Source organism: Podarcis melisellensis (genome assembly GCF_964234715.1).
Source record: "Podarcis melisellensis genome assembly, chromosome: 8".
In the NCBI taxonomy this organism is placed as follows: Eukaryota; Metazoa; Chordata; class Lepidosauria; order Squamata; family Lacertidae; genus Podarcis; species Podarcis melisellensis.
Window position 1 is genome coordinate 66,837,750 of NC_138540.1, and position 9,880 is coordinate 66,847,629.

At 43.5% G+C, this 9,880-nt stretch overlaps 1 long non-coding RNA gene across 5 annotated transcripts; it reads left to right on the forward strand.

The window, feature by feature from the left end:
- Positions 1–794: 794 nt before the first annotated feature.
- On the forward strand, positions 795–8,043 carry LOC309375351. Of its 5 annotated transcripts, none has more exons than XR_014170837.1 (6): positions 795–850; positions 1,988–2,063; positions 3,109–3,252; positions 4,808–4,888; positions 5,640–5,781; positions 7,396–8,043. It is a non-coding gene; the product is annotated as an uncharacterized lncRNA (long non-coding RNA). The 5 variants fall into 5 exon arrangements; XR_014170838.1 differs by having other exon boundaries at positions 5,643–5,781; XR_014170839.1 differs by having other exon boundaries at positions 797–850; positions 4,808–4,861.
- The last annotated feature ends 1,837 nt before the right edge of the window (positions 8,044–9,880 follow it).

Consider the following 9,880-nt stretch of genomic DNA (forward strand, 5'->3'; position numbering starts at 1 on the left):
TAAGACAGCCACTCTAAGATCATTTAAAATATGAAGGTGAAGCAAAAATACAAGATAGACTTTCATTCGTCGCTGGGCACATACAAACTAATATTTATTAAAATACCGGTACATAACGGGGGCTCCTCCTTCGGCCTCCGTTCCGCACGAGTGGCCATTGCCATTTCACTCGGTAGAGGGAGCCCTTGTTGTCAGAACGGCGTCGGAGTCTCTTTTCTTAGAATCTCCTTCTCTTTCAACTCGGCACCACCTTGGAGTTCAACCAATCACTGCTCCTCTGCATCCCTCCATCCTCTCCCTTCCTCCCTCTCTCTCTTCCCCCCCACTTCGCTATTACGCATGCGTTGTGTCGCCGTTGTTTAAATAGAAAAAAATAAAATACCCTGAAAGGTGCAGTCTTCATGAATCTGTAAAAAGTTCGGTTCCCATTGGCCATCGATATACTCCACCATGTGCGGGACAAAACTGGTAGAATTAGCTGTAGTGGAGTAAGGTTTAAGCGGGAGAGGCAGAGAGAAATCTGGAGACAGAAGTGCAGTGCTCTCAAATATGCGCCGATGACCATTTTTTTGTTGTTCGATTTTTAAAAAAAAATATATAATACTATTCATATATGCCTTTCCGCCCCACATTGCCCCGCATGCTGAAAAAGCCGATTGAGAACCGGAAGTGAGGATACCTAAATAGATGAAACTCGTGGGCTTTTTACGCCTTCTCCTTCGACGGGAAACCCTTGCCGCATGCGCCGTGCAGTCGGGCGGCTTGCTCTTTCCCGTCAGCCCCTGCGCGTTATAAATGCCCACGTCGTGCGTCCCACATTCTTTTCTAGGCGCGTGGGAAGAAGAGGTAAGTGGCGGAGCTGCTGCCTCTGCCTTAAAAGAGCGGGAAGCGCGGCATTTTAATCTCACAAGAAGCAATAAGTTAGTGAATGTAATAACTATAAGTGATTAATTAAGTTGCTTTTATAATTGCACCGTTTTGATATCTTAATAAATGAAGGAAACTACGGAAGATGCAGTGATGAGATTTTCCCTATTGAATTTCCGCTCGTTTCTTGAATTTCAGCGTTGAAGGAGCGCCGTTGTTGCAGTTAGTGCCACAGAAAACTCCATCCAAAAGATTATAAAATAAAATATTGGGAGGGGGAGAGTTCCTGCACCTTGAAAGTGTGTGGCGGCAGGCAGAAATTCAACAGTACTGCAAGTCGGTGTATTTTGGAGGACGGCAGCCGGCATGGCTCGCAATTTGTTTTTGAGGTCTGGAAAGAATGGTGCCCTACAGCAACCATTCCTCTGCTTGCAGTGGACTTCCCTGGTTTCTATCTGGGAATCCTCTTTGGTTGGGAAGAAAGCTATGACCAGCCTCATTTCTACCCGTTTGCATGGGTGTCTTCTTTGTGAAGTTCTGTTAAACTTGCAAGGCAAATTGGATCTTGCCTACCTCGCTAAAATGTTTTATTGTTTAGTTTTTCACCTTTCCTTAAAGGAGCTCAAGGTGGTGTACCAGGTTCCCCCCTCTTCCCATTTCATCCTCAGAACAAGCCTCATGCTTGTTGGTTTATATTTATTGAACCACTAAAAACCTGCACTAGCATGATCCTATGCTTAATTTGAAACCTTTTTTTCTCCTTGCTAGTGACCTCTTAACAGTGTACACATGTGCATATCACGGTGCTGTTGGGTGGGGATAAACATTTCAACTTTGATAATTTAAAGCAAGATTGTATTTAAAAACTGAGACTGAAGCATTTAATCTGCAAGAATACAGACTTGCCTAACAGTTTTTCTGGTCTTTGTGATGCTTTAAAGTTTAAAGCTTGCTTGAAACCAAGCATTTATAATGAAATACAACTTTGGGTTTAATGTTTATGCAGGGTATTATTGGATGCTAGGCTGTATCTTCCTTGGTGCCAATGGTACTGTATGAAGCTATATTTCATGCAGTTACAATACACTAATGCACACTTTTGTTCTTTCTGGTCTGAAAGCATTGAGAACCTCATAAGATGCTGGTGAAGAGGGCTTTTGATCCACAGGTGAACATGTCCAGTTTGGGAATTCAAGGTATTGGATAATTTTTTTTGTTTGATCTTAATCAGCAAATTACCTGAATTAGCCTTCATCAATCTGGTGCACTCCAGATGTTTTGAAGTACGTACAGCTCTTACTGGGCCCCAGTCAGCATGGCCAATAGCCAAGAATGCTTGGGAGTTGTAGTCTTGCAATACCTGAAAGGCAATTGGTTGGGAAGACTTGCAAAGATAGGAACAGCATAATTTTATACAAATGGAATATATGCAGATGTTATACTTTGGCTGTGTATATAACTTTGAAGCATATGCTTTACTGTAGCACTGCAGTTTAGAAGTTACTGGCAACTATGAGGGGTAAACTACAGTGCCCATAATTCTTGGGGAGGGGGAAAATGCGTTTAGAATGTATTTTGAAGGTAAAGTGTGTACACAGCCTCCTTCCCAGAGATTTCTAAAGGAAAGTTCAAACTCCTTATGGAGCACATCACTTGTCTCCACTGCAAAAATAAAGTTCTGCTCCTTGTACTTTACCCTTGGGAGTTGGGGCACCAGTATTTTGAGCGTACTTGGCCCTTGCTGACCTAGAGACTATAAAACGTCTAGAAATGGAGGCACTTCATCCTGCTGTCAACCCAACGGGGATATCTGGAGAGGTTGCTCTCTCTCAGCTCTGTCCATGTGGCGTATGGGAGCGTAGGCCTATGGGCTCTGTGACGTATAGTCCCCTTCCACACCGTTGGAGAGCAAGCTGGGCCCTCGCGGTCTGCAACCTGCATATTCCTACTGCTTCTCTGAGTCTTCGGACGGTGACTGAGGAGATAAACCATGCAGGAGACACTCCTCAAGCAAAAGCTTTGCTAATAGGGTTTTGTTTTCAAAGACACCACAACAGTTTTCTCCTGATCATAAAAATTACAATCACTTTTAAAGGATATTGGGGGGTGGAGGGTATGGCACGTATGTGGGAGTGCAGATTTGTTCAAGGGTTGCCTGTTGGTTTTTTTCTTGTTGGGCAAATGCCCTCCACTTTCAGAGGCCCAATTCTGAAAGATAACCCTGCTTTTTATTCTTGGTAGCAGGTATTCTGCATTTGGTATGTCATGCCGCTAGTTGTATATCATACCTGGGTCCTGAGCAAGGATGAGGGGCTGACCTCTGGGTGTGGTGAGGATCAGACATCTGTGCATCATGGACACTGCAGCTCCACAAGAGTCAACCAGGTAAAAGGGTTGCTTTGTCCTTCCAGAAGAGAGTTTTCTAATATCCTGCTGGCCTGCATTCAACAGTCTTTGTAGTCGCTTGGGATCATTATATTGGAAGCGGATATTCGGATATTAAGCGTTTTCCCAATGTGCCAGATGTTGCTGGGCTACTACTCTCATCATAATCTCCCATCTCAATAAACTCTGGTTTATTGGCTGAGGCTAATGGGAGTTGGAGTCCCAACAAATATAAGGTACCACCTTGGGGCATGCTGGTATAGAGGCTAGTAAATTCTTATACTGGAGCAGGAACTGGCAAGCCACTCCAGTATCCCTGCCAAGAAAACTCCACGGACAAAGACAACAGGCATATAAAAGTTGTGCCTGGTGTGCTCTGGTCCATGGGGTCACGAAGAGTCGGACACGACTAAGCAACAACAACTTCTTATACTGTAGAGGCACTTTGCAATTCGTCCTGCCTTCAACCAATGGGGATATCTGGAGAGGTTGCTCTCTCTCAGCTCTATCCATGTGGCGTATGGGAGCGTAGGCCTTTGGGCTCTGTGACGTATAGTCCCCTTCCACACCGTTGGAGAGCAAGCTGGGCCCTTGTGGTCTGCAAACTGCATATTCCTACTGCTTCTCTGAGTCTTCGGACGGTGACTGAGGAGATAAACCATGCAGGAGACATTGCTTCACTTTGATAGTATATCCTTACCGTAGCTGTTGCTTTGTGCTAGTGTGGTATTGTTAAAAAGTTGTGTTTAATCCAGTGCTGCTTAAACCTTTGGGAGTGAGGTCCATTTATAAATAAAATTTACCTAGGAACATAGAAAGCTGCCTTATACAGAGTTAAGACCATTTGTCCATCAAGCTCAATGCTGTCTACACTGACTGGCAGTGGCTCCCCATGGATTTAGGCAGGGGTCATTACCAACCCTACCTGGAGATGCCAAGGATTGAACCTGGAACCTTCTGCATGCAAAACAGATCATCTACCACTGAGCTTTGCTCCTTCTATTATTAGTTATTGAACTTACAAGTAGCCTGTTGCAGAAAGGTTTCCAGGCCACTTAGCAATATTTTTAAGAGCTTAAGTAAAAAAGAGTTATTATAAAATGACGTGCAATTCATAGAAATCAACCAGAACATCTTCCCCGCCCAATAGCATCAGCAAAAAACTATGGCGGCAAAGCAGCTAAGCTTTCTAGTCCTATCTCCTCGCTGAAAAAGAAAATAAGACTTTCAAGTTCAAATTTAACACTGGGCAATTGCATATTATATATTCCATGTTTTAATTAGCGTATTGTTGTTAGAGTACATATTGCTTATATATAGCATTTAATATGCAGGGGGTCGGTAACCAAGTTGCTCCAAGAGGATCCACAACAGAAGTGCTGTGGGCCCATCATGAATTTTCTTTAAAATCCCTAGAAATTTGGGGCGGGGGGTGGGGAGAGAGAAATGATACAGACACATACCCATAGTGTGAGCACCCCAGGAATACATTGGGACTCTCAGTTTGAGAAGCAGCTGTCTCAACTATTGTACAATTCTGTTCTTCCCATTCCAGTACGCTTGAAAGTTCATTGCATGCTGTTGGAATGGACATATAATCCTTAAATGGGTATGTACAGCAGTTTTAACTCTCAAGGTATTCACGAGAATAATTATTTTTTCCTATTTGCCTGTTGTGGCCTGTGGTGTGTGTGTGTCGTTAAGGCCACTGTGGGGTGTTGTCTTTATAAACTCCACTGTGAAAATATTGCTGTATTCTTAGGTTTAGATTAAAAGTGCATTGAAATAAAAAATGCTGTCTTGGTATAAGTAATTCTGAAAGGGCATAAGCTGTGTTGGACCACAGTGCCCATTCTAGGTCATTGGCGATGCTGGCCTAGACAATAGACAGCTTTCTACAAATGCACTTGCTGTTGATCCTGCTGTCAACCCAACGGGGATATCTGAAGAGGTTGCTCTCTCTCAGCTCTGTCCATGTGGCGTATGGGAGCGTAGGCCTTTGGGCTCTGTGACGTATAGTCCCCTTCCACACCGTTGGAGAGCGAGCTGGGCCCTCGCGGTCTGCAACCTGCATATTCCTACTGCTTCTCTGAGTCTTCGGACGGTGACTGAGGAGATAAACCATGCAGGAGACACTCCTCAAGCAAGAGCTTTGCTAATAGGGTTTTGTTTTCAGTACACTTTTCAAAGAGACCCCAACAGTTTTCTCCTGATCATAAAAATTACAATCACTTTTAAAGGATATTGTGGGGGGTGGAGGGTATGGCATGTATGTGGGAGTGCAGATTTATTCAGGGGTTGTCTGTTGTTGTTTTTTCTTGTTGGGCAAATGCCCTCCGCTTTCAGAGACCCAATTCTGAAAGATAACCCTGGTTTTTTATTCTTAGTAGCAGGTATTCTGCATTTTCCTATGTCATGCCTCTAGTTGTATATCATACCTGGGGCCTGAGCAAGGATGAGGGGCTGACCTCTGGGTGTGGTGAGGATCCTGCACATCATGGACACTGGAGCTCCACAAGAGTCAACCAGGTAAAAGGGTTGCTTTGTCCTTCCAGAAGAGTTTTCTAATGTCCTGCTGGCCTGCATTCAACAGTCTTTGTAGTCGCTTGGGATCATTATATTGGAAGCGGATATTAAGTGTTTTCCCAATGTGCCAGATGTTGCTGGGCTACTACTCTCATCATAATCTCCCATCTCAATAAACTCTGGTTTGTTGGCTGAGGCTAATGGGAGTTGGAGTCCCAACAAATATAAGGTACCACCTTGGGGCATGCTGGTATAGACGCTAGTAACTTCTTATACTGTAGAGGCACTTTGCAATTCGTCCTGCCTTCAACCAACGGGGATATCTGGAGAGGTTGCTCTCTCTCAGCTCTATCCATGTGGCGTATGGGAGCGTAGGCCTTTGGGCTCTGTGACGTATAGTCCCCTTCCACACTGTTGGAGAGCAAGCTGGGCCCTCGTGGTCTGCAACCTGCATATTCCTACAGCTTCTCTGAGTCTTCGGACGGTGACTGAGGAGATAAACCATGCAGGAGACATGTGCTTGTTTGCTGCTTCATTCATAAACCCTTATTAAATCTTGTAGGGTTCCGACTGGGGGATCTGGTTGGCCACAGGATGATGGATTAGGTGGCCATTTGGCCTGATCCAACAGGGCTCTTTCGTTCAATTTTTGCCTTGCTCTTTGAGTTTTTGGTAGTATGGCATGAGGCATGTGAAAAATTAAGGCACTTAATGGCCTTGTAAGAGGCATATGCACCAGAGTTTTATGTCGTAATTGTGTTAATAAGCCTAAGCTTGTGGTTCTTGGTTGGAAGAAGCTATGGGGGCCACAGATATATTGAGTCTTACTCAATGCAAGTTTTGTAAACGGCACAATTGGGCTTGTTCAAGTTGGTCCTTCCATATATTCTCATAATTCCTAGGACCCTCGTACCTATGGAACCGCCTTTCCTGGTATTCCCCACGGAGGTCCGTATATAGCAACACCCTAGAGGTCCCGGGCCCTAAGGAAGTTAGATTAGCCTCAACCAGAGCCAGGGCCTTCGCAACGCTGGCCTGGTGGAATGCTCTGTCTCTTGAGACCAGGGCCCTGCGAGATCTGATCTCTTACAGGGCCTGTAAGAAAGAGTTGTTCCACCTGGCCTTTGGCTCATAATCAGTTTGATTCCCTCCCCCTCTTTCTTTTTCCTTTCTCCTATGAAGAGATTGCTCCCTAATTGTTTTAATGTTGTGTCTTAATCTTTTAAATTGTATTTTAATCAACTTTTTATTATTGGTTGGTTGTTAGCCACCCTGAGCCCGGTCTTGGCTGGGGAGGATGGGATATAAATAAAAATGTATTATTATTATAATTTCAATGCTTGTGCAGTGACTAGTTTGAAGTCTTTACATAGGGGTCTGGTGTTTTGTTTTGTTTTTACATTGGAATGATTGAGGTCCTGCTTTTTATTAGTGGATGCTTGATTGATTTCTCTCCCTCAGTTAATTTTTCATTGCTTTCTCCTCAAAGTCTCAAAGTGACTTACAAGTCTGTACAATGCAAAAAAAGCTTTAAAATGAGTTGAAATGTGCTGATTTTATGTTCGGGAAGCTGAGAACCAGAAACAGCCTGTTGATGTTTTTGTTTTTATTTATCAGGCCATTTTAAAAGGAAGAATAACAACCAGGAGAAAAAGAGCTGGAGAAGATGCTGAGGATGTGGTCTTGTGAAAGCATCAGCTATTTAAGCATAGGTCAGAAGAGAACAAGAGTCCTACAGATCAACAGAACAATCTTGGAGAAATGGCTACCTTGGGTCTCCACCTTCAGTATGCCTTCAAGTCTACAATTCCCATCATCCCTGGTTGCCGACTAGGCTGGCAGGATTCGGAAGGCCCCAACATTGACAGGGCACTATGCTAGCTTTCTCTGGCAGCAACATGATGGAAGAAAAGCTGCATTGCTGTGGATACTAATGAGCAGGAATGACCTCCAAAGCCTTAATGTGGAGAATTATCACCTTGTTTTTTCCCTGATTAGCAGGTGCTGCCATAGTGGTAACAAAACAGCAAGATCTGTGACACACTGCTTGTGTGTTCTGAGCAAAGGTGGTCAAGGGAAAGACTTAAATGCAGACAAAGATAATGGTCCAAAACCAAATTAACCGGTTGGGATGAAGAGGTTTTCTGCATTTGCAGAATTTGACAACTGCACGCATGCCTTTTCCCCCTTGCAAGTAACAGAACTATGCTATTTACCTGTAAGAGATGGCTTGTTGAACACCAATAAAGCATATTATTCTGTAAATTTTTTTATTCATGTGTTAGGACATGATCTGCAGTTGGTATTGACGTTGTTAGAGAAAATGGGTATACAGACGACAGAAGATGAGATTATGCAGCTCTACCATGCTCCAACAATGTCTGACAATTTAAAATGGACTTTGAAACAGGGTTGCATCCAACTAGGTTCTGCTCACAGTAGACCCATTGAAATTAATGGACCTAAGATAGCTATGTCCATAAATTTTGGTTGTCTACCCTGAGTAGGAGTAGCATTGGCTATAACAGAAAAAACAAAAGGTATTGGCAGATGCACAGTATCTGATATTTTGGAATTGTTGATCACGTCAGTTTATCTAGTCTTTTGTGTTTGCCTAATTGAAGTGTGCAGTTTCTTTAGCTTACCAATTGTGGGAAGTGAACTTGAGATTTTGTTCTTTGCACACACCAGTGAGTTGCTGATTATGTGATCACATGTGGCATTTATACCCCGCCCTTTAGCCAAAACCTCAGCAAAAATCAGTATTAAGATTATCCCTCAGGCTCACAAGTTAGAAAGGCTTGACATTTTGAGGAAAGAGGGTCGAGATAGCAAGCTCCATCACAAGCTCTTGTAAGTTAATACAATGAAGCTTTATACTGTGTCTTTTCCTGCAAATTCTGGTACCTCCTGCACAGATCTTATTCAAAGTAGACTGCAACTGTAGCTTGCTGTTCGCATCCTTCCCATGTAATTCCTGTGCCTATCAAATAACATAGTCTGTAATTATGACAGCAAATTTCTAGAAGTTTAGTGATCAGCTTAAGGGGATACAGTTCTTCCATGTTATCTGTACAACGGTCCTGTGACTAGGCATTTGGTTAGCCAAAGATCACCCAGTTTGTCCTCTGAAATAAACCCAGGCCTCTTTGTCCAACATGTTAAGCAATTGCATGTAGACTTCCATGTTCAGCCAGTCCTAGTGCACTCTGGAATTTGGTTTTAGGTAAATTGCAGGTGATGGTTACTCTCCAGTTACGAAGAAACTAAAGCTTGAAAATTTTACAACAGGTTCCAGGTAGCACTAAAAACAGTGTGCAAAACTTAAAAAACAGCACCATGTGACCATTGAAAGTATATTTTTAGTGCATTGTGATTGCTCAGCCTGACCTTTAACTAATCAAACAATCCATCTTTACTGGCCAGTACATGTATTCTGTGCATTGCAAAACTTTGCTTCCTGTAATTAAGTGACTCATGCTGCTGCCCTCCCAAATTACCTGTTCAAACAGCAACTGCAGCAAGCACGGGATAAGCTGAAACTGGAACAGTATCTATTTTGCATGCAAAGGTCCTAGCTTCAGTCACTAGCATATCCAGGTAGGGCAGGGAAAGTAACCTTGGAGAGCTGTTGACAGTCAATGCAAGCTAGATTGACTGATGGGTTTGACTCTAATGCAGCTTGTGAGAGACAGGAAAGCAAGTACACTCCTATAGTACACTTTCCCAAAACCCAAGGGCATCCACTGAAGAGTCCCAATGCAGAGGGGGGTTTTTTGTGTGGGGTGTGTTCATTTCCTGGTTTTAAGGTTTATGTGGAAACTTTCTCCAAGTCCCTTTGTAGGACTATCTCTGTCCTTGCTGGAAGAAAGCCCATGGCAAAATGAGTGGATGATTGACAAGACAGTGATTACTATGTTGGGTCCAGATGGATTCTCAACTATCAGCCCCAGCTAGCATGGGCAAGAGAAAAGTTTTATTCTAACACACTTTGGAGGATGGCAGATTCCCCACCCCTGTTGGGGAATCCTTCCTCCATGGCACCTGTGTTCTCTCCAGCTAAATTTCTCTTCAGAGGTAATTGGACTTACAGGCTTGTACC